Source organism: Hemiscyllium ocellatum, chromosome 7 (assembly GCF_020745735.1).
Source record: "Hemiscyllium ocellatum isolate sHemOce1 chromosome 7, sHemOce1.pat.X.cur, whole genome shotgun sequence".
Taxonomy (NCBI): Eukaryota; Metazoa; Chordata; class Chondrichthyes; order Orectolobiformes; family Hemiscylliidae; genus Hemiscyllium; species Hemiscyllium ocellatum.
In genome coordinates, this window is record NC_083407.1 from 98704551 (window position 1) to 98732078 (window position 27528).

At 37.6% G+C, this 27528-nt stretch overlaps 1 protein-coding gene across 15 annotated transcripts in view; it reads right to left on the bottom strand.

Moving 5' to 3' along the window:
* LOC132817236 (poly(rC)-binding protein 3) overlaps positions 1-27528 on the bottom strand; it is a 147131-nt gene that overhangs the window by 40264 nt on the left and 79339 nt on the right. For all 15 annotated transcript variants that reach the window (XM_060827563.1, XM_060827562.1, XM_060827561.1 and 12 more), the window contains one exon: positions 25668-25752. The gene's annotated coding sequence lies outside the window, so the exon portion shown is untranslated. The remainder of the gene's footprint in view (positions 1-25667; positions 25753-27528) is intronic.

The following is a 27528-nucleotide window of genomic DNA, read 5'->3' on the forward strand; positions in this document are numbered from 1 at the left end:
TTATGGCATTTATTTGAAAGGACTTAAATATAAAAGCAGGGTTGTATTTGAGACTCTAAAAAGGTTCTGGTCAGACCACATTTGGAGTATTGTGCAAACTTTTGAGCCCCATATTTCAGGAAGGATATACTGGCCCTGGAGGGTGTTCAGCAGCAGCTAATGAGAATGGTCCCAGGAATGAAAAGCTTAACATACAAGGAACACTTCAAAACTCTAGGTCTACACTCTATGGAGTTTAGAAGGACATGGGAGCAGTGTAATTGAAACTTAGAATACTGAATGACCTGGACAGAGTGGATGTTGGGAAAATGTTTCTACAGGAAGGAGAGACTAGACCAGAGGGCACAGCTTTATAGGAAAAGGAAGACATTTTAGAACAGAGATAAGGAGAAACTTCTTCAGCCAGAGAGTAGTGAATCTACAGAATTCACTGCCACAGAAGTTGTGGATGCCAGGTCAGTGTGTATTTAAGACAGATAGATAGGTTCTCATTTGTCAAAGAGATCAAGGGTTGAGGAGAATGCAAAAATAGGGTTGAGAAAAACATATCAGCCATGATTGAATGGTGGAGCTGACTCCTTGGGTCAAATGGCCTAACTTTGCTCCTACGTCTTATGGTCTTATTCCATTTGCCTTACTGATTACCTGCTGTGCTTCATGTACAAGAATACACAAGTCGCTTTGTTTCAGATTTCTGCAGCTTTTCTCCAGTTAAACAATATTCTCTTCTTTAATTCTCCCTTCCAAAATGAACTGCCCATTTATTAACTTTTTGTTCATTTACTTAATCTATCACTTTCTCTGAACGGTTTGTATTCCTCTCAACCTACTTCTCCATTTGTTTTAGTGCCAATTTGGCTACATTACAATACATGTGTTAATGACTTGGAGGAAGGAAGTGAATGTAAACAGTTGTGGTTCCAGCACTAATTCCTGTGGAAACCTACTGGTCAGGTTTTCATTAACAATTCCTTCACTGCAACACACTTTTGCTAAGTTGCATATGACGACTTTTAGCTTGAAACCAGCTTTGTTCTTCATTCCTTTTGCTCAGTTTGCTGCACAGACAATCAAACGTCCATGCATTATCTAGACAATATGTCCACAATCACTTGCTTGACCCTCTGCAGTGACACAAGGGGAGTAAAACATGCATTTATGAAAAATGAAGGCCATACGACAGGGAAGACAAATCTTTCAGTCCAACTCACTCATGTTGACCAGGTTTCTCAAACTCCAAGCCTTGGGTGACTGACTGCGTGGAGTTTGCACATTCCCCCCGTGTCTACGTGGGTTTCGTCCGGGTGCTTCAGCTTCCCCTCCCACAGTTCAAAGATATGCAGATTAGGTGAATTGGCCATTCTAAATTGCCCATTGTGTTAGGTGCTTTAGTCAGAGGGAAATGGGTCTGGGTGGGTTTCTCTTCAGAGGGTCAGTGTGGACCCATGTCCACACTGTAGGTAATCTAATCTTGTCCCATTTACCTGCATTGGCCTACATGTCCAAATGTCTTTTAAATGGTGTAACTGTGCCTGCATCTATCACTTACTATGGCAGTTCATTCCATACACTGAAAAAGTTCCTCTTCAAGCCCCTTTTAAATCTTTCCTCTCTCACCTTAAACTTATGCCCTCTAGTTTTGATCTTTTATCCTAAGGGAGGCCTTTGCTATTTATCTTAACCAAGTCCCTTGATTTTATAAAGCTAAGGTTACCCTCAACTTCTGACACTCCAAGGAAAAAAGTCCCAGTCCATCCAGCCTCTATAGAACATTTCTTAGAAATATAAATCAATTCCCTTTTTGTGTTAAGTATAAACATGATAATTGGTGCCAAAAATTTGAGTCATGTCCTCTGACATACAGTAATAGCCCAGATAGGAATGCAGGAGAATGTTACCAGTGTCCCCAAGAGCTAGATTTGAGCAGGAAGTATTTGCAGGAATTAAATGTGTAATCTAGATAACAAAAGTGATTTTGATTGAAATGTTTAGCAATTTGAAAGGAACTGACAGGGTAAGAGAAAGCCTTTTTCTACATGTGGGAGCATCCAGCATAAAGGGAATGAACTTAAAAATAAGAATCCTGTTATACAGGAAATAAATATATGCAGAAATGCTTGGGATCCTCTTTGCTGGATTCTGTCTGGCTCACTTAATACTTCAAAGCCTGCGATCAGCAAATCTTTGGTTAAGGGAAGATATAAAGCAATGGAGAGTCTTAACAGATCAGTCACGATCTTCCTAAATAGTATAGACTCACTGTTCAGTTGTAGCATCATTTGTTCAATAAAAAGCAGAAAAATATATGAATGTGGTATTTTTCCACGTACCGCTCCAAGTGTTAACAAACTAAGTTTAAAATTTGCCCTCAATTCCTCTTGACTAAATAAGAAATTCTAAAACAGCAACTTAAGTTAAAAATCACATAACACCTGATTATAGTCCAACAGTTTTAATTGGAAGCACTAGCTTTCAGAGTGCTACTCCTTGTGGAGTACACTATTCTTATTAGTAGCAACTCATGAGGATGTTTTCTGAAAATGGAATTGGTCCTGGATTTTAGGGTAACATTGTCTGTAATTTAAATATTACAGCATGATATCAAAACTTGCATTGAAAGATGTGGCATCCCAGAATCAAAATGTTAATGCTTTCTCTCTCCAAACATGCTGTTAAACCAGAGTTTCTCCAGTGTTCTCTATATTTATGAGGACAATGGGTGACTGGTTGAAATTTGCGCCTTAATGCTGATATCTGGTACATCCACAGGCAAAGACTGCCAATATACTGAGAAAGAGCGTAACTCTGAGAAGCTTCCACATTTTTGCATATGTATAGATACAAGAAATTTCTTGTACCCTGTAAAAATGGTGAGCACTTGACAGCTTATTACTACAGAAAATTCAAATATGATATTTTAAGTGTTGTTACAATCTATCCTCCCCAATTTTGATGCATTTTTTGATTGAATTATCGCAACCTCAATGTAACAATCATCAAAAACTGACATTACTGAGAAAGGAAATCCAATAACAGGTGATCAAGCTCACATTAGGACTACATTTTCTGAAGCCCAAAACCAGAATATCAAGGTCCAATTGCATGCTTCTAATTTGAAGCAAGCAAGCAGCGCTGTGTTAAAACAAATCTTCATGGTTCCATGAGCTACGTTATTGAATTAAATACGGTTCATGCTCTACTGATCCTTACCACTGCTACATTTTTTAAAAATCAAAACATTTCTCATTTTTATTCATGCAACTAGAAGTAAATCATGATCACCTCCATTTAACAAGAGTATACAGATGACAAATTGGTACAAATTACCCAACAGAATTTATTTAATCAGAGTATAAGAAATAGAAATACTATAATTTAGTACTAAATAGACTTGTGATAATGGTTCATAATTCTGGCCATTAAAATACAATACAGACTAAAGCACTGCATTTCAATGGTTAAGTGCCATATTAAAACAGAGCTTTTAACCAATAGGTAGCTTTATAATTTCCCATGTATTACTTTGTCGAAACAATGGAGATTCTCCATTTACTTCAGATTTTAGAAAGACATCATGCTTCAGTTGCAATTACTGCCATATTTCGAAAATATGAAAGACAGATTCTGGATCAGTGGTGCTGGAAGAGCACAGCAGTTCAGGCAGCATCAAACGAGCAGTGAAATCGATGTTTTGGGCAAAAGCCCTGAGATCCAGGTATGAGCTATTGAATTTTCTAGCCGATTAACCAACCTCTGCCATGATTGCACCTCAAACCTGGACACCTTGACTGTGCTCAAAGGCTCCAACTTCAACCTGAAGGGGTGGGGAGCACGAGCAAGTGAGTGAAAGGTAGCAGGGAAAGAAGGAATCAAAAAGAAAGCCTGAAAGAACTATACCAAGTGAGCACTTGATAAACTCAAAAGCATTATGAGCTACATATAATCTCATTTTACAAATTCAAACAGGATGAGCTAAAAGGCAAGCAACAAGACCTTGATGCCCGGACTTAAGAATTTTAATGATTTATCGAGACATAACTACAGCAAATACTGAATATTTGACAGGATGCAAGTATAGTGCTGATGTGTCTGTTTATATAACAAATACTGAGATTTCCACTGCATTGACACCGACTACAGGGCAACCTCGATTATCCTATTGATATGGGTGGAGATTATTTTGTTCGGACAACCGTACGTTCAGATAACGGTTTACTCAAGCACTGGGGCCTTGAGATCTTGTTCGGATAATAGAGGTTGTACTGTATAGGATAGCAATCACAACGGTCCAAAAACCTTGCCAAGTTGCTGTAATAGATGGATCAACAACAAAGCTATCCAATATCACTTGTTTAAAAGTAACCAGTTTGGATTCTCCCAGGACCAGTTTCTGGCCTCATTACAGCCGTGGTTCAAATACAGATAGAACTAAATTCCAGAGCTGAGATGAGAGAGAAACTACCTTTGACATCAAATCTGCATTTAAGGGAGTGTGGCATCACAGAGTCTTAGTAAAACTGAAGACTCAATGAAAATTAGTGAGGAAACACTCTGCAGATTGGCATCATACCTGACATAAAAAGATGATGGTTGAGGTTGAAGGTCAGTTATTTCATAGGATCTCTACAGTACAGATAAAAGGTCATTTAGTTCTAGAGTCTGCACTGACCTTCTGAAGAGCTTCCCACCAAACTTCCAACCCTCATTCTATCCCTGCATGTACCATGGCCAATCCACCTGCACAATCCTGAACATTATGGGCAATTTAGCACAGCCATTCCATCTAACCTGCAAAGCTTTGGACTGTGGGAGGAAACCAGAACACCTGAAAGAAATCCATGCAGACATGAGGAGAATGTGCAAACTCCACAGGCATCCAAGGGTGAAAATGAACCCAGGTCCCTGTGAAGGAGGGGTGCTAACCACTGTTCTACCCCCGATGCCCTATGCAGGAGTTTGTCAGGGTAGATATTTTCTCATCAACCTTTTCAAATAGCTATTACATGTCTCTGGTGTAGATGGAACTTGTGGGCTGAAAAGTTGGGATACTATCACTGCACTCCATGACAGTGTTCCTTGGGATTAATTTCTTTAAGTTGACCTGTTCAGAGTTACTAATAGACATTTCTCATGCTGGTGGGATTTGAGCCAGACCTTCTGTCCCTGTCATAGGGATATTACCACTGCGCTATATAGGCTTTAATGCCCTAGGCCCAACCAGCTTCAGCTTTCCCTCCACAAACCACTTTCGCTATAAAAGTACAAGATACAGGAGAGAGATTGGGATACAGAGAAAGAAGTGCAGGAACAAAATAGGATTAATACAAATAAAAGGCCTGATACTTAAAAGTTTTTGGGTTGGAAACTAAATACAAGCAGAAATTTGGTTTGCTTTAGTCTAATCTTGCAATATTGTTTGAATTCAGGCAGTGTCTGGTTAGAAGCTAGTAAGCATTACTCAAAATGAGTAAAAACTAAATCAATATTGATAAAATTAAAATTCATAAAAATAGAAGAGGAAGTAACTGCTTTAAAAAGCAAAAAGGTCAGACATGTAAAAGCAGTTTGTTTCTAACATTTTTGGATAATTCATCTTTACTTCATGACATTTAGGAAGCTTTTAAGTTTTCAATGCCAGGTTTCTACTACAACTTCATGGAATTTAAGGCAAATTTTGTGTAGAGGCACAATATTGATTCAAAGGTAAAAGATCGAAATGTACAATAAAGAAATTATTCTTTAATGTGGCTCTCACAAGAAAATACTGTCCAGTGGGATTAGTGCTCGGACCCCAGATGAGGAGTATTTAGTCATAATATAACACCACAAATGTGGACAAAAAAATTCAACTGAGGGAGTCAGATATTACGAGGGGGCATAGCTTTAAATTAAGAGGTGATGGTTATGGACTGATGTTAGGGGTAGATTCTTTACTCAGCGAGTCGAGTGTTCATGGAATACCCTGCCAGTAACAGTGGTGGACTCTCCCTCTTTATGGGCATTTACACAGGCATTGGATAGGCATATGGAGGAAAGTGGGCTAGTGTAGGTTAGGTGGGCTTGGATCGGCACAACATCGAGGTCCGAAGGGCCTGTACTGCGCTGAATTTTTCTATGTTCTATGGCCAATTTGAGGAATGGAACGTGTTGTGATAAGTAAGAAAAGGCCATTTGATCTAACGAGCTCCATCCAGAGTGCAAACTGTAAGGAAGCAGATTCAACCTGACCTATTAAATCCATGGGGGTATGATCAGTTATAAGCAAATCAAGTTAACCTTTCATGCTTCTCTAAACTCTTATTCTGCCATACAGGGATAATCAAACTTAAAATCTAACCTTTAGACAAAATAAAGGGACAATGAAATATGGGATATTTGTAAAGGACAACAAATGCTGGAAATAATCATTCTTATTCTAAACCTGATGAGTAAGTTTCAAGTCTACAACATTCTGGTGGATCTAGAAACATGTAATAGGTTTTAGGCGCAGACATATGAATTTTGGGGGTGGGGGGGGGAAAAAGAGAAAAGGGGAATTAAAAACAGAATGAAAGGTCTACAATCAGGCTGTACACAGTAAATGGAATAAAGAACGAATAATGATCTTAACAAGGTGTAACTTGAGAGGCTAGGCACAGCATGGTCTGACCAGGTGCGTGACAGACAATTAAAAATGGCAAGACACTGGAAGCTCAGTCACGCTCACAGGCTAAACAAACCGTGCCCAGCAAGCAATCACCCAATCTGTTTTTGTTCTCCCCCTAGTGTAAGCTGACTTTTGAGCAGTAAATACAAGTTACTGAAATGAAAGCACAAGTAAATCACTATTTCACCTGTAAAAGCTGCTTGGGTTTTCTCTTATGGAATTAAGGAATAGGGTTCAGTGACACCACTGGACAGTTTTTGTCCATCAAGAAGCAACTGCGTAGGCTGGGTTTGTATTCTCTGGATACAGAAGGATAAGGGATGAACTCATTAAAAATAATGAGCAGGGTTGATGCTGCAAGGATGTGTCGATTGGCAGGAAAACCTAAAATCTGGGGTTAGTGACTGAAGAGTTGGGTCGTTTAGGACTGATGAGAAATTCCTACATTCAAATCAGTATACAGTTTCGGAATCCTCTCCCTCCAAGCTATGGCTTTTCATAAAAACGTTCAATCTGAGACATGGTTATGTGAGGAATTAAGAAAAATAGGGACAATACAGGAATCCGAGGATTAATCAATCATTGGACTTCTTGAAATGGTACAGCAGCCTTGAGGATCCCATGATCTGCTGTTGCTCCTATTTTTAGATTTTAAGTCTGATTAATGAATTAATTCTTAAAGTCCAGAAGGATATTTGTGCTCAGCTGTTAAAATAAATGTATCCTGTGGTGGAATTCAGTATCCAGTAGCACAGATCTAAACTCCAGAATTAAGCAAGGTCGTGCTCAGAAATGTAAATTTTTGCAACACATCATTCTCTTTTCATCGGAAATTGGAAATTAACCCCAGGGCCTCACTACAGCAGATTAAAGAGTACAGCATGACAGATTTGTCAGGTAACAGCAGAATAGGTTGACTGAAGTTGTTTTTAAAAAGAGTTAAAAAACATTAAAAATAAACAAAAATTAAAATTTATCAAGGAAAAGGCAATTCTATCAGACATTCACTTAATTCTATCAAATCATGCACATACTACATTATGTCCTCCTTTCCATACTGGCTTTAACAGGCTTGTTGATAAATTTATGGAAACTGCAAAGTAATCCAATGTCATCAATACATAACTTAAATACCAAATTCTAATGGTTAAATTCACAAATCACTGTGATAGAGAACAGATTATATAAATAAGAATGCCAAGCATATAGAAATACACCAAACAAACTAGCTAAGGCACCATTCCTATGATCCTATTAATCACCACTGAAACACTTACGTTAAATGATTGCTACTTTGGAGTGCGTCCTGAAAATAATAATTTTGTATTTTATGACACTGAAAATTCAGCAAATTTTCATTTAACTGTAAAAGGAATTAAGACTAGGTATATTAAAAATACAATTGAAAGAGTGCAGAGTAGAGAAATTCTCAAATCTAATGCACTGAGCTTCGAGAAAGATTTATACCATATTGAAATTATTCAAAATAAAGAAAACTTCTTTGCCAAGGTTTTATCACTGATTTTTCAGTGTGGCACATGTAAGATAAACCCGAGGAAATTATGCAAACCGTTAGCCTGAAAATACATATTTTTGGAGCGCATTCTGTATGGCAGTGACAGCTGGCTCCAGAGCTGTCATTTCTAATCAATCGTCTTCAGCGTCTTGGAGGTCAAGCTAGACATCACCTCCAGTGTCAACTTCCTTTTCCCATTCAATCATATTATCTTTAAAACAAATTAAGGAATATGCGCTTGTTCCCCCAAATGTACATTTGAAATTTAAGCTGTTAAATATATTTAACATTGTTTAAGTTATTCAAAAGCATTCAGACGTGGTATTTTAATGCTATCGGTCAATGGATTGGAACGAAACATAACCCTTTAAGTGCCACAAAGCTATTACTACCATTCATACTGTGCCACATTAAATGAGTTGCTAAAATGTCCATGATAAAGCAAACAAGCTTATCTCAATTTACAACTCAAAAACGAGAGAGATTTTCAGAGATTGGCATTTGTTTTAAAAGTTAGTTCGCTCCAAATCAGAACAAGTCACTCCACATTTTCAGATTATTAGACATCACTTTCAGTCCAATACACTTTAATGAGAGTTGAGTTAACTGTGATAATTCTCTACAATAAAATTCAGTCCAAAAGCCATAATTAAAACCCTGGGTTATCATTTGATAGTGTGATTAAGAGGAAAGAGAGGAAAATGGATGATATTTTAATTGCAATGGTTTGTTGGCAACATTTTTTCTGCTCAGATAATTTTTTTTGTTAGTATGGTAAAGAACCAGCTAAGACGAGAATGTAGGGCACATTCCATTATAATTCTGCACTTTAGTTAAAAAGGCAACATGGTGAACTCAAGATGAAAAACATGACCAATTGTAATGATTAAAACAGGATGCCAAAAAGCTGATTCTGAAAGAAAACTGTCTCACAAGGCAGTTGAGTGATATTGAGAATTCAATTTCCCAACAAGATTTATTTGCAACATGGAAATAAAGGCATTACAGTAATAGTCATCCAAGATTGGTTAATTGACATGCTGTTTATTTTGTTACAATCTGTCAATGAACTATTGATACTGATAATGGATATATTTTGGGTTATTCAGTTTTCAGATTCTGATCCAATTATAACTTCCAAAATTCCTGAAGTTTCCAAATTTCATGATCACCAGAACTCTTAAAACTTGTGCATGAAGTTAAATTAATGCATAATGTTAGGGACCAGACCAAACCCTTTAAACCTCATTAAGAATGGCCTCAACCCTAAATTTTACTTTATTTAAAAGCAAGTGAAAGGTGCTACATTCCAGAGATCACTAGCTTGGTCAAACTACTTAACTTTAAGCAAATCACACATTGTATTTTAACTCTTAGGAATAAACGAAAAAATTGGCATAACTATCAAAATACACAATATATTATTTGACTACTACTCAACTGTTGCAATATTGTGGCATCCCATAAACACACCCTCGACAAAGGCAAATTCATCAAAACAGATTGGCTCACTATCTGCAACCCAGGAGTACGCAAAAACTAAAAAAAGTGAACTTAACAGCGGAGACAAAACAAGCTTTTTGTATCAGAGGAGAATTGTATCTTGCAGTTTTAACTTCAAAAACGGTTTTAGTTTTGCATTCGCATTCCACCCTCTCATGCTTTTTTGTCTAATTTTTAAAAACCCCCAAAAGCTATTTACTGACTTCCATGGAGTAGTCAACTTCTCATCAGGTTTACAAAATGGCTAGATTTCAAGAGTAACAAGACAGACTAATCCCTCTTAAAAGGTACATAACATAACAGCAATTAAATAACGTTGGCAGTTTCATTTAGCATCTTAATGCATGTTGCTGTAGTAAGCAGCTCACTGGTCAGTTTTTATGTATTGCACTGGACATTTATAGATCTAGTGTAGTGTTTAAGAAAGGAGAACTGCAGATTCTGGAGATCAGAGCTGAAAATGTGTTGCTGGAAAAACGCAGGTCAGGCAGCATCCAAGGAGCAGGAGAATCGACGTTTTTGGGCATGAGCCCTTCTTTAGGAATGTTTAAGACCACATTTTATTAATTTAGTTTTTGACTAGAGAAATTACATTGTTTTAGTCCAAGGATTAACAGAGATGGTTACAATTCAAAAATACAAACAAGTTGTATATAATGCTACACTTTCTAGAACAAAGAGCAAGAACAGTTATAGTAGAGCCAATGGGGTTCTAAATTAGAGGAAAAATGCTGGACAATGTTGAGTGGCTCCTAACCAGGTGATCAGGGCTTGTGTTGGGACAGCAGAGAACCATCTAGCCTGCAGCGAGAAAGCATTAAAAAAACCTGAGGTACTGGAATGTCTCCAATAATAGCTTGCTGTCTTCCACTTACTTCACTCTGGAAATCTGTTGAACTGGAAATAAAATGCCTTCAAAAAAGGAAATGCAAGGCCAAATTCTTAAACAAACAGTGCAAAGAAAATCAATGGTGTGCAAAGAACATTGTATCAATGGCAAAGAACTAAAAGCAACTGGAACAAACAAATAGCTCATCAAATCCTGAATCTAGGCTGGTGCTATCAGACACTTGCCCTAATCTTTTTTTTTAAAAACTCTTAATATCCATGTCTTGACTATCTTTGCACATCTATTCTTTTTGTTTCAGAGTACAAGGGTGGGACTCAAGAAAAGATAATGCTTAAGTTGTGAAATGGAGTTAGTAATTCAGATTTCCTAATTACCATTGTTTGAAAACAATTTGTTCATAAGGCTATTTTCTTGTACAGAAACTTGAGCAATTTTATGTTAATCAAATCGACTGGGGATTGCAGCAGTTTGACTAAACATTTCCACATTTGCGATGACATTGCGAATAGAGAGGCTTGATTTCCAATACACTACTGAGACATGACAATAATGACTGCACTGTTATATATTTTGCAGGGCATTACTTACTTTCATCTGTATTATTCTAAATGAGGCACATGCATTTAGGGAGAAATTTTAAAAGGGCACTACTACATAGTTGACAGCTTATACAATTTTCAAAGGAATGCTTTGGAATTTAACTTATGGAAAACCCAGAACAACAGTGCTCTGCATGCCAGCAGAAAATGCCTATTCTAGAAGAGGGATTTTGGGAAATTGCCAATGTCAGATACACATACAACTTCCATTTTAACAATGGATTAAATGTTTAATTGAGGTAAGCTAATTTTACTGTTAGTAAATTTAACGTATAGCCATTTGTAATCTAATTCAGGAAAAGTCTGATCCACATGAGTTCATATTTAGAGTGATAGGATGGTACAAGTTAGTTTATTGTCCCATTAAAAAAAATGCATTCCTGGCCATGACTGGTTCTGATAGTCAAACAGCTTGCTAACAATTATTGTAGAGATTTGCAGCTGTTTGTGAGATGCCAAAATAAAAGACCGATGCTCTCAGAACTATACTGTTGTCAATGATTTCAGGATGACAGAGAATGGCAAGACTATTTGTAATTAAATAAGATAACAGATCAAAAACTAAAATATTTGTAAAAAGTAACTGAAAACAACCACTGTCAAGAGCAATGTATTTATTTTAGGATAGTTGTGATTGTGACCTCAATTTCAGATCTCAGTCAATGTAGGCACCTTCCATTTTTCAGTGCAGCCAGAGGAAATTCTCAAAGGACAGAATATGGCATTTTGCATGCAAAGACTAACAGCCCATTATTTTCAACGCACCATTTTCTTCAAAGGGAATAGGTGCACAAAGAAACATTGTCTCATTACATTATGAGTGGTGGTAATTTGGACTAGTGTTCATGCAAAATGACAAGCTTTACATTTTAAGGTAGCAATAGGACATTGATAAGTTAACAGTAAAAGGTATTCAGAAAATACATTGATAGCTGCAATTATTAGTTTTATATTACAAAGGAAAATAAATGTTAAGTTTGCACTACCTCAGATCACAATACTGTTGACTGAAAAACCTTTTACATCACCTAACATAATTCATCCCAAAGCACTTCACAGTAAAGCAAGTTTCTCTTTAAGTCTTCATTATAACGTAGAAAACAGTCTATTCAAAAAAAACATGGTCCCACAAATTGCAATTAAGTATTTGATCATTCATCAGTTGTTCCAGGTGTTCATTGAATGGTAAATCTTTAATAGCACCTGGACAAATCCCTTGCCTCTCCAGTGAATTGTTAAAAAATGTTTACTTCCATATTACCTTCTGTGAGAAAGCTGTTAAAAAGATAGCACATCCAAGAGCAACTTCTCAATGAAATGTCAACTTAGGTTTTGTACTCAAGTCTTTGGAGTGGTCCTCAAATTCACTACTTCTAACTGGGAAGCAAAGACTATCACTATTGAGTCACAGTTACACCTCACATTTAATCAGAGGCATTTAAGTATTATTACTGGAGTGGGCAGTGCTCAATTATTTCTTTAGCAAGAATAATGGAATGCTCAAGATTAGCACTAAACATTGACAATAAAAGTGCTTTGTTATTTTTGAGAAAAGACCAGCTACATTTTAACAGAGCCATTACAATAAAGATAACCAAATAGAAATAAGCGTTCAAAATTCCAACAGGCATTTCTGGCTGACTATTTAAATACTTCCACTCTATTTAATTCAACATCCTTCAGTTATCAGATACAATTAGTTTGCACAGAGGACAGCTACACTATTACAGTAAATACCATCTGTGCCTTACAGAAAGTTTGAGATATACATTCAATGAATTTCTGAGGCATTCTAAAATCTTTGATGCCAATAAATTCATGTCCAGATTAAAGAGGAGCACAGGTTACAAAGTCAAGAATATTAACTAGCTGAAATAGTGATTTATTCTTAACATTGAGACAGCAGTGCTCTTTGGTTTGATGTACTTTTCAAAAACCATAAGTTGGACAAGCTTTTGACGTACAAACAAAATCAATTTATAAATATGGGGCTAAAAACAATTTCATTTTTCTGCATCTATACCTTTTACCATTTAATTTTATTCAATAAAAGAACTTAAATGCAGAATTGAATTGGAAAAATGCTATACAACCTAATAAACAAACTAATAATTTAACTGCACATCCAACCCAAAGTTGTCCAGCATTTCAATTAATTACAAATAATCACACAGATTACAAACAAATAGTGGTTTATTACTCAAAGCAAATATTTGTCACATTGACATTCCATAGAGTGGGATGTGAAATCTGATCCAGTTTATAGTAGCGACAAGCCTTCCACGCATTTGTTGCATTCCAAAACATGATAAACAAAAATCATGTAACCTTCATGATTAGCTTCAGCTCGAATAGGTTAACATTTTCTTGCTTTTCCCAAACTACCTTTTGAGCATTTTAATACAGCTCTGACCAACATCTAAGTTAGAAAGCAATTTCTGGCCATTGCCAACTAAATTGCAGACCAAGATTTTAACGATATGCAGAATCTAATATCTATTATCCTGCGTATAAGCAGAATACAATTGAACATTTGCTGATGTCACACCAACTCTCCCTCCATCTCCTCATTTTTCTCCCCATCCCCCAATGAATTGAAGCTCTTAGAGAAATATTCAAACAATACGCTTACATTATTCACCTTCATTCATTTCAAATACGAACAAACTGACAAATATTCACAGTACTAAGACATATCCCAGATTTTAAAAAGCCAACAGATAATCCTTTGGGCACAAGAACCTTGGACTAACAAAAAATCCATTTTTTTTTTGTTAAATTTTTTGCTCTGCTTGACCATATGGCTTCAACAAGGGAGGGGGCGCGGGCAAATAAATTAATGACCATAAAAAGTAAGCACCTTGCAGTGGAAAGCTAAATATACAATAAAAATGCATTAAATTCTTACCAAATCCAATACTCCTCAGGACATTAACAATTGCTTAACATATCATGATTAAAAGCTCAAATCAACAACAGAAATAAAAACTCAAATGATACAACATGAGAATGGAACCTAACCATTTAGATCATTTGACCAGATAGGAAAGTGGAATATTTTAGTTGCGACTGTTCATGACAAAAAAAACCTTCAAAGTAATCCTACCCCCAAAAAGCAGCTCTGCTCTTGCCCCACTTTTTTCCCCCCGTGATGTCGATTTGAACAGATGGTCAGACAGTGCTCAACGACTGAAGGAAAAACGTTCAGACAAAATAGCGATTTTGTCTATCCCATTTAGAATAACCTGATTGGACAAAACAATCACATGATTCAGAGTCCCAGCCACGTGACAAATCATTTTCCAAATACTCCTCTTTGGTCTTTGACTGCTATACATTAAAAACACTTATCATTTCGATGGCACAAACAAAAAGGCCATTTCTTCGACCAGAGCGCTGCAGGCTACCATACTGCACCAAGTATCACCACAGCTCGGAAAGAGCTCTTCGCAAGGCTAAGTCAGCTCACTAGGACAAGTAGTTAATCTGTTAGCTTAGAAATCAAAGTGCATTTCATTGGATTCCAAGCAGCCTTCTCATGAACACAACGCAAGATATTTTTTCCCCAAGAAAAGATTTACTGAAATACATATAGGACTAGAACAGGAATTTTAAAAAAGTGAATGAGCACGAATGAGCAAAATGCTCAGCGACCTCATAACCAGCCACCCAGTGTCTCCCTTCAAGCCAAATGTGTCCACAACACTGCTTATTTCTGAATTTTGTGTCAGGTTTAGGAAATGCTTCATTGCATTTGTTAGGTCTTTATCTTAGACATAGACAGGTAGCATTTTAATCAAAATAATAAGCAAACTGCATTGTTAAGCTCACACTTTGCTCTTTAATAAATTGAATTATTTTAGCATTTAAAACAGCTCTTTACTCAATGCACATTTCAACAAAATTTCTTTTATTCATTCTGTAGAAATGCAATCATCTGAACATAGACATACCATAAATCTTTGTGCAATGTTTATAATAAGTACTAGATTCTATGTGCAGAGCAAACCAGGATACTACTGAACCAGAGTTTCTAGTGATCATGCCTGTTTATTCAGAGAGCCAATTTTATTAGGAGAGAACTAAGTTTCAAATTGCAAGCACATGTTAACACAGATCCAGGGTGATTAAAATTACATATTTCAAGCACTTCCGAGATCAACTTTAAAACAAGTCTAATAGGTTCCTAACATCAGAATGCTTACACTGCATTAGTTGCAAGCAGATAAGTTTCATTAAAATATTAATTCTACATGCTTTTGTAACATGTTACAGGCATATAGGAATTTTTTTTGTGTAGAAACCACACTTTTGTATTAAAATAAAGAGACTATTAACCATTCTGAACATAGTTTTCAATCTTGGAGAGATCTAACCAAAAACCAAAAAGAGAATTTTAATTTATGGAAGAGAGGAAATTCTAGTTAAAAAGGTAGTGAACAAAGATGTTGCCTTTGCTGCACAATAGAAATTGCTCAAATTGTAGGGCACATCTGTCCAAGAGAATAATTTTTTCATCATTCTAAAAGTTATGATTGTTTTCAATATCACAATAATGGTAGGTTTAATGTGCACAATTATTGGTTCTATAATTCAAAGCCAATTGATTAGAGAGGGTGCCAGATACCTATAATTTTTCTTGCATCACCATTTCAAACTGAGTTCTTTCACATTTCAATTCAACATGAGACGTCTACAACCACAAACTGCTAGACCATTTGTACCACTCCGCCATTTGCATCATGCAAGCCTGTGCCACACAAGTTAACTTCTGCACTTCACCATTCCAGTTCTCTCAAATTCTTCAAATGGTTCAGAAAATATGACTGTGGTTGTTTTTGCTGCTTAACATGGTACCAGATGCTGCACAATCTGTTCCATGCCCATAATGAACTTGCATATACAAAACAATAAGATGAATGAAAGAAGAGAAATAATTAGCAGCATATGATATATGGCATGGATAGTCTAGGGAAGCGATTCCCAAACTGTGGGTCATGACCTTCAATACAGGTGATCAGAATCTGGGCTTGATCTGAAATAGCTACAGCTGCAGTGGAACCCTGACTGTGCTAAAAGCTGCAAATCTCCTGAATTAGAAGATAGACCATAACAGCGCAGTACATTGTTTAATCTTCTGAGGCTCCAATCCCACTTCAAAAACATCAAGAAAGCATGCCATTAAAAATCTCTGAAGATTAAATATATTGCCTCCACCCGGATCTCAGCTTTCAAACCACTTTTGGCAGATTCTTGGCAATTTTAGCTTTGAAATAGGATTTCAGTGGAAACAAAGTTTGGGAAGCACTAGCCTTGGCCAAAGTTCTCCTCTAGGGCAGGAATTAAAGACAGATTAGTGAAACACCATAAAGATCTTAATTTTACAGAAAGTTATGCAGTGAAATCACTAGTCAAACTAAGACAACCTGAAATGCTGGTTGTGGCAAAGCCATCAGCCAATCCCACCTGATTTGGAAGGATACCCTGATAAGCCAAAGTTCCAGACCAGTGCCTTCGAATTAGAACTCACACGGTCTTGCCTTACAACTTAACCTAAAGAAGAATCAAATCATTATGAGAAGAATGGAGATTGAGAAACATATCAACCATGATCGAGTGGATTAATTCAGCTCCTGTATAGTCAACTGTGCCCACCAACTGTTGAAGAGTTAGAGATCAAAACCTGTAATTTTAGCCAAACCAAAGTTCAATTTGCAGTCAACTGAAGTGAATTTGATATAGCAAGTCAAACACCAGTGTGAAGAAAATAAAAGTAGATATCACAAATGTGGGATATCCCACCAGTGTTTGTCAACTATGCTGCAGCACAAAAGGAACATCTTTAACAGTGACAGGCAGGCATTCTATCTAGGTAGAGAAGAATGTTAAAAACAACTTGAGCAGAGAATGTTCCCACCTCCCATCCAATCCTGTAAAGTGTCAGAGTACCTGAACTGCATAGAGCTCATGTGCAGCGAGAGATGGGTGGACTAATTCAAGACAGCGCACAGCATCACTTGCTGGTGCCATTGCTAAGACAGTCCCTGTAGCAATGACAGATGATAGGCTAAATAGTCTTGTACATCCTGAAGAATGAAACTGACTTTTTTTTTTGAAAATGTTAATGAAATTGGACTATTTTACTGTTTTTTACCAGATTGTTATTTGATATCTAAAACCAAAACTGGACAGTGGATAGCAAAGGAAGGAACACATCACTATGGTCTGTTACAAAATGAAGGATGTCAACAAGCTGCCGCTGGTGACAGCAAAGTTCAAAAAGCTATGCTGCTTTGCGAATGTCTAGAAACTGCCCATGCAGTAGGTGGCTTGCAAAACCCATTTGGGTGGCCACTAACACTGAATCACAGATCAAGAAAGTAGACAAAACATCAATGGAAGAAAAGGAATACCATAATTACAGACAACTGCACTGTGTATCCTAACATTTCTAGCTTCAAGAGGCCTACCAAAACTGTGACCAAAAACCAGCCAAGGGATCAGGAGTGACTGGAACCTAAAAGTCATCAGTAGCAGATCTGTTGGGTTATCAAGGGAATCAGTAATGAGTACAAACCACTGAGCAGCTAGAAGGCATTCATGATGAAAATGGAGTTGAAAACACAAAGATGCCACAATCACTAACTTCTGTCATGCTGGGTTTAAGCATGCTTTGACTGTGCAAGACACCAAGAATGAGTAGCAGGACTGCAAAGACAAGCAACCCAATAACAAACTTCATCTCAGACCTGCAGGTAGCCGGCTCAAATTCCAGTGAAACCAATCATGGAAACACAAGCCAATGTGAATTATGCATCCTAAGTGACAGATGGAACTACAAATGCAACATGTTCATCAAATGAGAAGGTTGGCGACTTTAGTGATGAATGCTTATTCACCTGCGTGTTTCAATCTTTCCTGGCATTTTAAGTGGATAAAAAGCAATTGGCACAACACCGTGCACATTCCAATAACTGTAGGTCAAGTTTCAGTGAGAACTGTTATAGCTCAATCTGAGGAGGAATAGAGTCACAGATGCACAACAGCAAAACTTGGATTTCTGCATTTCAAGCGTGATATAAAAACCAGAAATTGCTGTCCCGTTTACTCAATAATGGTGAGCACTTATCAGTGCAAAATCCAAGTTAATCAGGTTAGTTTTGCTCACTGAGGAATAAATATTGCCTATACATCCAAAGGTAGGACAGAATCTCAAGTTAATTCAACTGAGGTTCATTCTCTCTCTCTCACAACAGCAACCTCTCAGTACTATATTGGTTTGCATCAGCTCAGAATTCAGGATCAAATCTCTGGAATCCGGTTTGAACCGACCACCTCTACTCAAATGCATGAATGGCCACAGCTATGGACAATTCCTTTGAGGTCATGATGTGGATGCTTAAAAGACGAAAGTTCTAATTTAAGACTGTTTACTATATCACATCCCCAAGACACTGGACTCATTTGGCTATAAATTCTGTGAACATGATCTTAACCTCTAACTACCTGAAGGAGCAGAGCTCCGAAAGCTCATGCTTCCAAACAAACCTGTTGGACTATAACCTAGTGTTGTTTGATTTTTTAAACTTTATGGACATAGTCACCCATGTCCCTCTGCACCTCTTTCAGAATTACATCCTTTATTCTGTCACTCCATGGGCTTTCTTCCAAGATGTAGAACTTCAATTCACTCTTTTGAACCTCACTTGCCACCTATTCACAACTCACCAACTTGTCTATGCCCTTTTGAAATTCTAAACTATCCTCCTCACAGTTCATAAATTTTGAAGTTACATCATATAAACCAAAGTCTAGATCATGAAAAGCCACTAGGAAAAGCACAGATCCAACCCGGCAGAATCCTTGCTATAAATCTTTTCCCAGCCTGAGAAACATCCACTAACCATTACTGTTTCCTGTCAATTTTGTATGCATATTACTATTGAGCCTTTAATTCCATGCTTCAATTATTCCAACTCCCCTGCCCATTCCTATAACTTAGTCTCCCTTCAAGATTTTAATCAAAACTTATCATTTCTCCTCCTGAAGTTTGCTGTGACTTCAATGCTTCCACATTTCCAAATTTTATGTCAACAGTAAACTTTGAAAATATATCCTATGAATCAAAGTTCAAGTTATTAACATATAGACAACCTAAAAATGCCTCTATCATACAACAGCCTCAAATACAAAGATTGTACAATGCAAGTGCTGGTAGTTAACAATACTGCATAATTCTATCCAGAATGAATTTATGATAAAATGAAATACTTTTTGAAACAATACGTCAAAATTCCCTTCTTGCACTTTTCAGAATACAGATCAAAACACAACCTATAATCATCCACCCAATCATTTTGAAAAGACAAAAACATCAAGAGCTAGTGCTACATAATTTCTTGATCTATTTCTAGCATGTGCCAAGAATTAACTCGAATTCAAATTCTCCCCATGGCTCCCTAAAATTAGGAGCAATGGCTCATTTATCAGAGAACCAATAAAATGAAAGTACCAGGAACAAAAGGCAGCCAACTTTGTAACCCTATTAATTCAGCACAAAATAGATATCTAGTGGGTGCAGTAACTTAAAATGCATCAGATATGAGAATAAATGAAACTTTAGTGGTGAAATAAGACCACTCACTGTGTCATTCTAATATAAGAGAGTTAGGCTAACCAGTGGCTCAGGGATCATGTTCAAATGTCAAAATGTGACATTTCTCTGTTCAAATCTTTTCTACAACAGTTTCTAGCATGTCGTTACACTAGTTTTTCATTAACACATTTTTGAAATTCTTAGCTTTAAAACCCAACAAATAGCTTTCACGTAGATTTAACAAATCCTGTTTCAGCCCACACGATTGAGGAATGGTTTTCAATAGCAGTTAGCAACCAACCTAGTTTACACAAACCTGTTTAAGATATCATGAAGCTCAATGTTTGCGTGAACACAAATATTAGGAGCAGCTTAGTGAACGGCAGCCAATATCATCTGCATTGACATGGGAAAATTGACCAACTGCAAATTTTCTATAAATTAGTAAGTTTACTGTAACTTAGAAGATTGGGGGGGGGGGGGGTTCTTGTAAAAAGAATGGGAAAATAAATCTACAGATTTGGAATTTCTTGCTATCAACCGTCTTCTATATGCAGACTTCCACACTGCCCCTAGCAAGGGCACAGCATTCACCTTGGGACCAATCAGCACATGACATGATCCCCAATGACTAATCGCTCCAGAAGGGCATAAAAATGAACTACATTCAGTCCAGGGTCCAAAGATGGAAATGAACAAATGGTAAGGTTGCAGCCCCTCAGGGTGCAGGCACATCTTGTTTATCAATACTATTAGCTTTAATTCACCTTCCAAATGAGTGGAAGGGTCAAAAATAGACAGACTGCAGTATTGTGGACTGTACAGTAATATGAAGTCAAGGTTGAGTGAAGGACAGATCTTGTCTGACAAATGTGACTGCATTTTTGACGAGGGGGCAGGCAGTGGATAAGAGTCATGCTGCAGATCAGGGTGTTGCTATGTCAGAGTCTTAAGAGTCTTGAAGTGTACAGCATTGAAACAGACCCTTCGGTCCAACCCATCCATGCCGACCAGATATCCCAACCCAATCTAGTTCCACCTGCCAGCACCCGGCCCATATCCCTCTAAACCATTCCTATTCATACATCCATCCAAATGCCTTTTAAAATGTTGCAATTGTACTAGCCTCCACCACATCCTCTGGCAGCTCATTCCATATACGTACCACCTTGTGTGAGGAAGTTGCCCCTTAGGTCTCATATCTTTCACCTCTCACCCTAAACCTATGCCCTCTAGTTCTGGACTCCCCCACCCCAGGGAAAAGACTTTGCCTATTTACCCTATCCATAGCCCTCAAATTTTGTAAACCTCTATGAGGTCACCCCTCAGCCTCCGATGCTTCAGGGAAAACAGCCCCAGCCTGTTCAGCCTCTCCCTATAGCTCAATCCCTCCAACCCTGGCAACATGCTTGTAAATCTTTTCTAAACCTTTTCAAGTTTCACAACATTCTTCTGATAGCAAGGAGACCTGAATTGCACACAATTGGATGTTGTATTCTTCAACTTTCAGAAAGTATTTGATATGGTGTCACATGGAAAGTTGGTTAGCAAATTAGAAATATTGGGGATTGATTAGCCATTTCATTGTATAGATTAGAAGTTGGCTAAAAGATAAGAAACAGAGATTAGGTATTGGTGGGCATTTCTCAGACTGAAAATAGTGTTGGAATTGGGACTCTTGTTTTTAATAGACAATAGGTGCAGGAGTAGGCCATTCTGCCCTTCGAGCCAGCACCACCATTATGATCATGGCTGATCATCCTCAATCAGTATCCTGTTCCTGCCTTATCCCCATAACCCTTGATTCCACTATCCTTAAGAGCTCTATCCAACTCTTTCTTGAAAGTATCCAGAGACTTGGCCTCCACTGCCCTCTGGGGCAGAACATTCCATACACCCACCACTCTCTGGGTGAAGAAGTTTCTCCTCAACTCCGTTCTATGTGGCCTACCCTTATTTTTAAACTGTGCCCTCTGGTTCGGGACTCACCCATCAGCAGAAATACACTTCCTGCCTCCAATGTGTCCAATCCTTTAATAATTTTATACGTCTCAATCAGTTCCCCTCAGCCTTCTAAACTCAAGCGTATACAAACCCAGTCGCTCCAATCTTTCAACGTAAGATAGCCCTGCCATTCCGGGAATTGACCCGACGAACCTAAGCTGCGCTCCCTCGACAGCCAGAATGCCTTTCCTCAAATTTGGAGACCAAAATTGTGCACAATATTCCAGGTGTGGTCTCACCAGGACCCTGTACAGCTGCAGGAGGACTTCTTTGCTTCTATACTCAATTCCTCTTGTTATGAAAGCCAGGATGCTTTTAGCTTTCTTCACTACCTGCATGCTTGCTTTCATTGACTGGTGTACAACAGCTAGATCTCGTTGTACTGCCCCTTTACCTAACTTGACTCCATTTAGGTAGTAACCTGCCTTCCTGTTCTTGCCACCAAAGTGGATAACCACACATTTATCCACATTAAACTGCATCTGCCATGCATCTGTCCACTCACCTAGCCTGTCCAGGTCATCCTGTATTCTCATAACATCCTCCTCACATTTCACCCTGCCACCCAGCTTTGTCATCAGCAAATTTGCTAATATTACTTTTAATACCTTCATCTATATCGTTAATGTAAATTGTAAAAAGCTGCAGTCCCAGCACTGATCCCTGCAGCACACCACTGGTCACCGCCTGCCATTCCAAAAAGGAGTTTATCACTATTCTTTGTTTCCTGTCAGCCAACCAATTTTCAATCCACGTCAGTATTTTGCCCTGAATACCATGTGCCCTAATCTTGCTCACTAACCTCCTATGTGGGACTTTATCAAATACTTTCTGAAAGTCTAGATACACTACATCTACTGGATCTCCCTCGTCCGTCTTCAGAGTTACATCCTCAAAAAACTCCAGAAGATTAGTCAAGCATGATTTCCCCTTCATAACTCCATGCTGACTCTGACCTATCCTGTTACTGCTATCCAGATGTTTCGTAATTTTGTCCTTTATAATTGACTCCAGCATTTTTCCCACCACTGAGGTCAGACTAACTGGTCTATAATTCTTTGTTTTCTCTCTTCCTCCTTTCTTAAAATGTGGGACAACATTAGCCACCCTCCAATCCACAGGAACTGATCCTGAATCTATAAAACATTGGAAAATCACCAGTGCATCCATGATTTCTAGAGCCACCTCCTTCAGTACCCTGGAATGCAGACCATCAGGTCCCGGGGACTTATCAGCCTTCAGACGTAACAGTCTCTCCAACACCATTTCCTGCTTAATATAAATTCCCTTCAGTTCAGGTCCTTCAGCCACGATTACATCTGGGAAATTGTTTGTGTCTTCCCCAGTGAAGACAGATCTAAAGTACCAATTAAACTCTTCTGCTATTTCTTTGTTCCCCATAATAAATTCACCCGTTTATCTGCAAGGGCCCAATTTTAGTCAACTTTTTTTTTCTTTTCACATACCTAAAAAAGCCTCTACTACCCTCCTTTATATTTTTGGCCAGTTTACCTTCGTACCTTATTTTTTTTCTTTGCGTATTTCCTTTTTAGTTATCCGTTGTTCTTTAAAAGCTTCAGTCCTCTGATTTCCCACTCATCTTTGCTATGTTTACTTTTTCCCTTTTGTCTTTAAATGGTGCTTAACCTCCCTCGTCAGCCACAGCCACCCCTGCCTCCCCTTAGGATCTTTCCTCCTTTTTGGAATGAAACTATCCTACATCATCTGCATTATACCCAGAAATATCTGCCACTGTTCCTCCACTGCAATCCCTGCTAGGGCAATGCACCATTGAACTTTGGCCAGCTCCTCCCTCATAGCTCCATAGTTCCCCTTATCCAACTGGAATATGGTCACTTCCAATTCTACTCTCTCCCCCTCAAACTGCAGTTTAAAGCTTATTGTATTGCTGTCACTACCTCCTGATGGCTCCTTTACTTAGAGGCCCCTGATCAAATCCAGTTCGTTGCACAATACCAGATCCAGAATTGCTTTCTCCCTGGTAGGGTCCAGCACAAGCTGTTCTAAGAATCCAAATCGGAGGCACTCCACAAACTCCCTTTCTTGGAGTCCAGTACCATCCTGATTCTCCCAGTCTACCTGCATGTTGAAATCCCCTATAACAACTGTAGTAATATCTTTGCGACAGGCCAATTTCAGCTCCTTAAATGAAATTACACACTACATCCAGGCTACTGTTTGGGGGCCTGTAGATAACTCCCATTAGGGTCTTTCTACCTTAGACTTTCTCAGCTCTATCCATACTGACTCTACATCCCCTGATTCTAGGTCCCCCCGCACAAGGGACTGAATATCATTACTTACCAACACGGCCATCCCAACCCCTCTGCCTGTCAGTCTATCCTTACGATAGCACATATACCCTTGGATATTAGTTTCCCAGGCCCTGTCCACTTGAAGCCACATCTCAGTTATACCCACAACATCACTACTGCCAATTTCCAAATGAGCCTCAGGCTCATCCCCGTTTCTAATGCTTTGTGCATTCATATGATATTTTAAATTTGTTACTCCCCTCACCCTTCCTATCAATCCCTATTTCACTTTTGATCTATAAAAGTGATTTGGAGATATATATATTGAGGGCAAAGTTTAAGTTTTGCAGTAGACACTAAGCTACAGAAGAAAGTGAACTGTGAAGATGACAATGACTTCAGAAGGACATTGTCCATTTGGTCAAAACAAGTAAATATCTGGCAGATAAATTTCATGTAGGGTAACTGAGGTAATGCATTTTGGTTCAAATGGTAAAACTTTCAGGGGCACTCTTGAGGTGGTACAGACATGGGCTGAATAACGACCTCCTGTACTGTAAAATTTTATAATTTGTTTTCACCAAGCTTGACTGCAAATGCTCTAAATCAGAGGTAGAATTGAAAACCAGTTGGGTAGATTGCATGACATGACACAAGATTTGGCTTGTGCTTAGAATCCCTCATTAGATGGATATAAATCACATTAAAACAAACTGCATTGTTGCTATGTTTAAATAAAGGCACATTGTCCTGCAACATTTAACACTATCAGAGGCACAGGATTAAAATCTGAGACCAACTGGAGTAACACCAAGTGCAAACCCTTTAAATTATGGAACTGCGCATACTTTTGTCAAATAACCTTCAAAATGGGTTGTAATCAAATGATTTTTCTCCCATGGAACACTTCGAAATGAATACATTGCTTTTATATCTGTACTTTTAAACCTTGAAAGGTACATTGAAAACTGAATCTCAAATGCCCACAGGAAAAAGTCTGATACTTGTTTAGTATTCAAAAGGAGTCCATCACAGCCTTAGCCTGAGCTTCTAAAGGAGCTGACTCATTGCACAATACTTATATTTAACCAGTCATCTTCTGCATATTTACTTCAATTTTTGTAGAACTGTTGACTGCCAATTTCAGTTGGAACCATCCTAATCATCAACTCACCGGTCACTTCTACATGTAAAGTGGATATCGTGTCATACAGCACTTAATCGTAAAACACAAGAGCTGAATTATGCCATTCAGTGCATTGGGTCTGTTTTCCATTCAATTAAATCACAGATGAACTGATCATCCTTAAATTCACTTTCCTGTTTATTTTCTCCACAAAGCTTGCTTTATCTACTGAACAAAATTTCACCGATCTTGGTCCTGAACATACCTAATGACCCAATCCGTACAGCCCTCTGTGGTAAAATATCCCACAGATTCATAATCCTCAAAAGATGTTTCCACCTTGTCTGTCTTAAATGGACAATCCTTTATTTTGAGATTATGCCCTCTGGTTCTTGACATTCTCTCAATGGGAAACCAATTCTATCTTGTTTGACTTTAATCTGAAATTCCCAGGTTCAAATAGCAAACCTTTACAAGTCTGGTCATGGTTAACTTTTTAATTTGTAGTTTTTACTGTGTGGATGCATTTCAAGTTATTAGTTTTCTCTTACCTTGGAGGTGCTTGCAGTAGATTTGGGAAGAAATGTACTAACAATTGTGTCTCCAGATGATATTACAGCTTTTACCTATTGTTGCCTGAAACACAGAATACCAGAAATGTTATCACAAAATTTTGTCGGGATTGAGAAATTTAAATATTCAATTCACTAAGTGATTAAACAAAGCAGCTGTTCAAAACAGCCAAAAGAATTTCAGATGGTCGAAAAACGTTCACAATTGATTATATTGGTGCACAGGCAGAAATAAGACACGATCATCCAGCTTCACTTCTTTTCTCAAAGGGATATTTAGTTCAGGTGCTTTGATGATTAAATTTGAGTTACGTCAAGCAAATTCTGAAGGACATCTGATCCACTCATTGTAAACAAGATTCTAATTTTAAGCATGTACTACATACCTTAACTGCTATGAATGTAACATGTTCCAGTTGAGCATTAATAAAGAAAATAAATTTTCACAGGCCTAGTAAGATTCAGAACTAATCTTCATATAGTGCGTGGACAATACACATAACCAGAGTTATCGTTATCAAAATGTATGCAAAATTAATTAGGAATGTCTGCAATTTTCAAAATGGAATCTAACTGGAGTGAACACAAACTTATCTTTTGATTATTGTAAAGAAGGTATCTCAACCTGGCAGAAGACATTTCACAGCATTGCTCTTTCCTATGATTTCCTTCAAATGAGAGCTTGCAAGTTTGATTTTTGACATTAATTCTAATTGAGAAAAATGATTTACCCTTCAGCATTCACAATAATGGAACAAGTTCAAACATTAAGAGAAATTGAGATGAAATAGAATGAGGCAGGTCATCACCTGACCTTAAAAAGGGAACATACTTTAATTGCAACTTTTCTGTTCAATTATTATCTGGCTCCAGAAAAAATATACAAAACATGCAATATTAATTTAACATGACCATTCATACATATTCAGCTGTTTAGACTAAACTCAAATTCCCTCTAAACCCTCTCCTCCTCTAACGTACACCTTTAATATATCTTGGACCAAATCATTTGGTTATCCATCATACATGGCTTCGTGTTAAATTTTATTTGGATTTATGTTCCCAAAATGAGCCTTAGTACATTTTTACCACCATTGGCATTTCTTAATTTTAAGTTACTCTTGTTATGGTTAGAATCATATATAATACATGAATATGTAGTAGAATGACAATTCAAATTTATCAAATTGAAAAGTCAGTGATAAGTGATTGAAATCCAAATACTACCAGAAAACTACTGTAATCCATAAATAATCCAGGAGGAATCTAAATTCGAAGGAAAGGAAACTTTATTAGGTACTGTGTGGGGTGCAAAAACCATGACTATTGAAAGTACAGTAACATTCAGGATGAAGGTGATCAGGGGCTCAATGGGCTAATATAGGGTCTTCTTTTCTAACCTGCTCTTGCAAATTCAACCATCACCAGAGCAGAGCCAAATCTGGACAAGTTGTAAAAAGTGCATCGTTTTCAGGAAATAAATATAAATATATATATATTTTAAAAATCACTGAATTCAGCTACTAGCAACAATTGTTTACTCTGTTGTCCTTTTAAAAGAAAATCAGAACAATATTGTCAAAATCCTGAACTAAAATGCTTCAGTGGTGAGACCATGCAAATAGGAAGATAGAAAAAGTTATTCATCTAATGTAAAACTAGTTAATTAGCTGCAAAATGTTTCTCAAATTGTTTTCCTTTTATTTCACACCAGCAAATCCCTGCATTAACTGAAAATTTCAGATGCAATACCGCACATGCCAAGATTATAACTCATCAAACATTGACATGGGTGATGAGTCCAAATCTCATCCAAGCTTTTGTACCAGGCAGATGATTT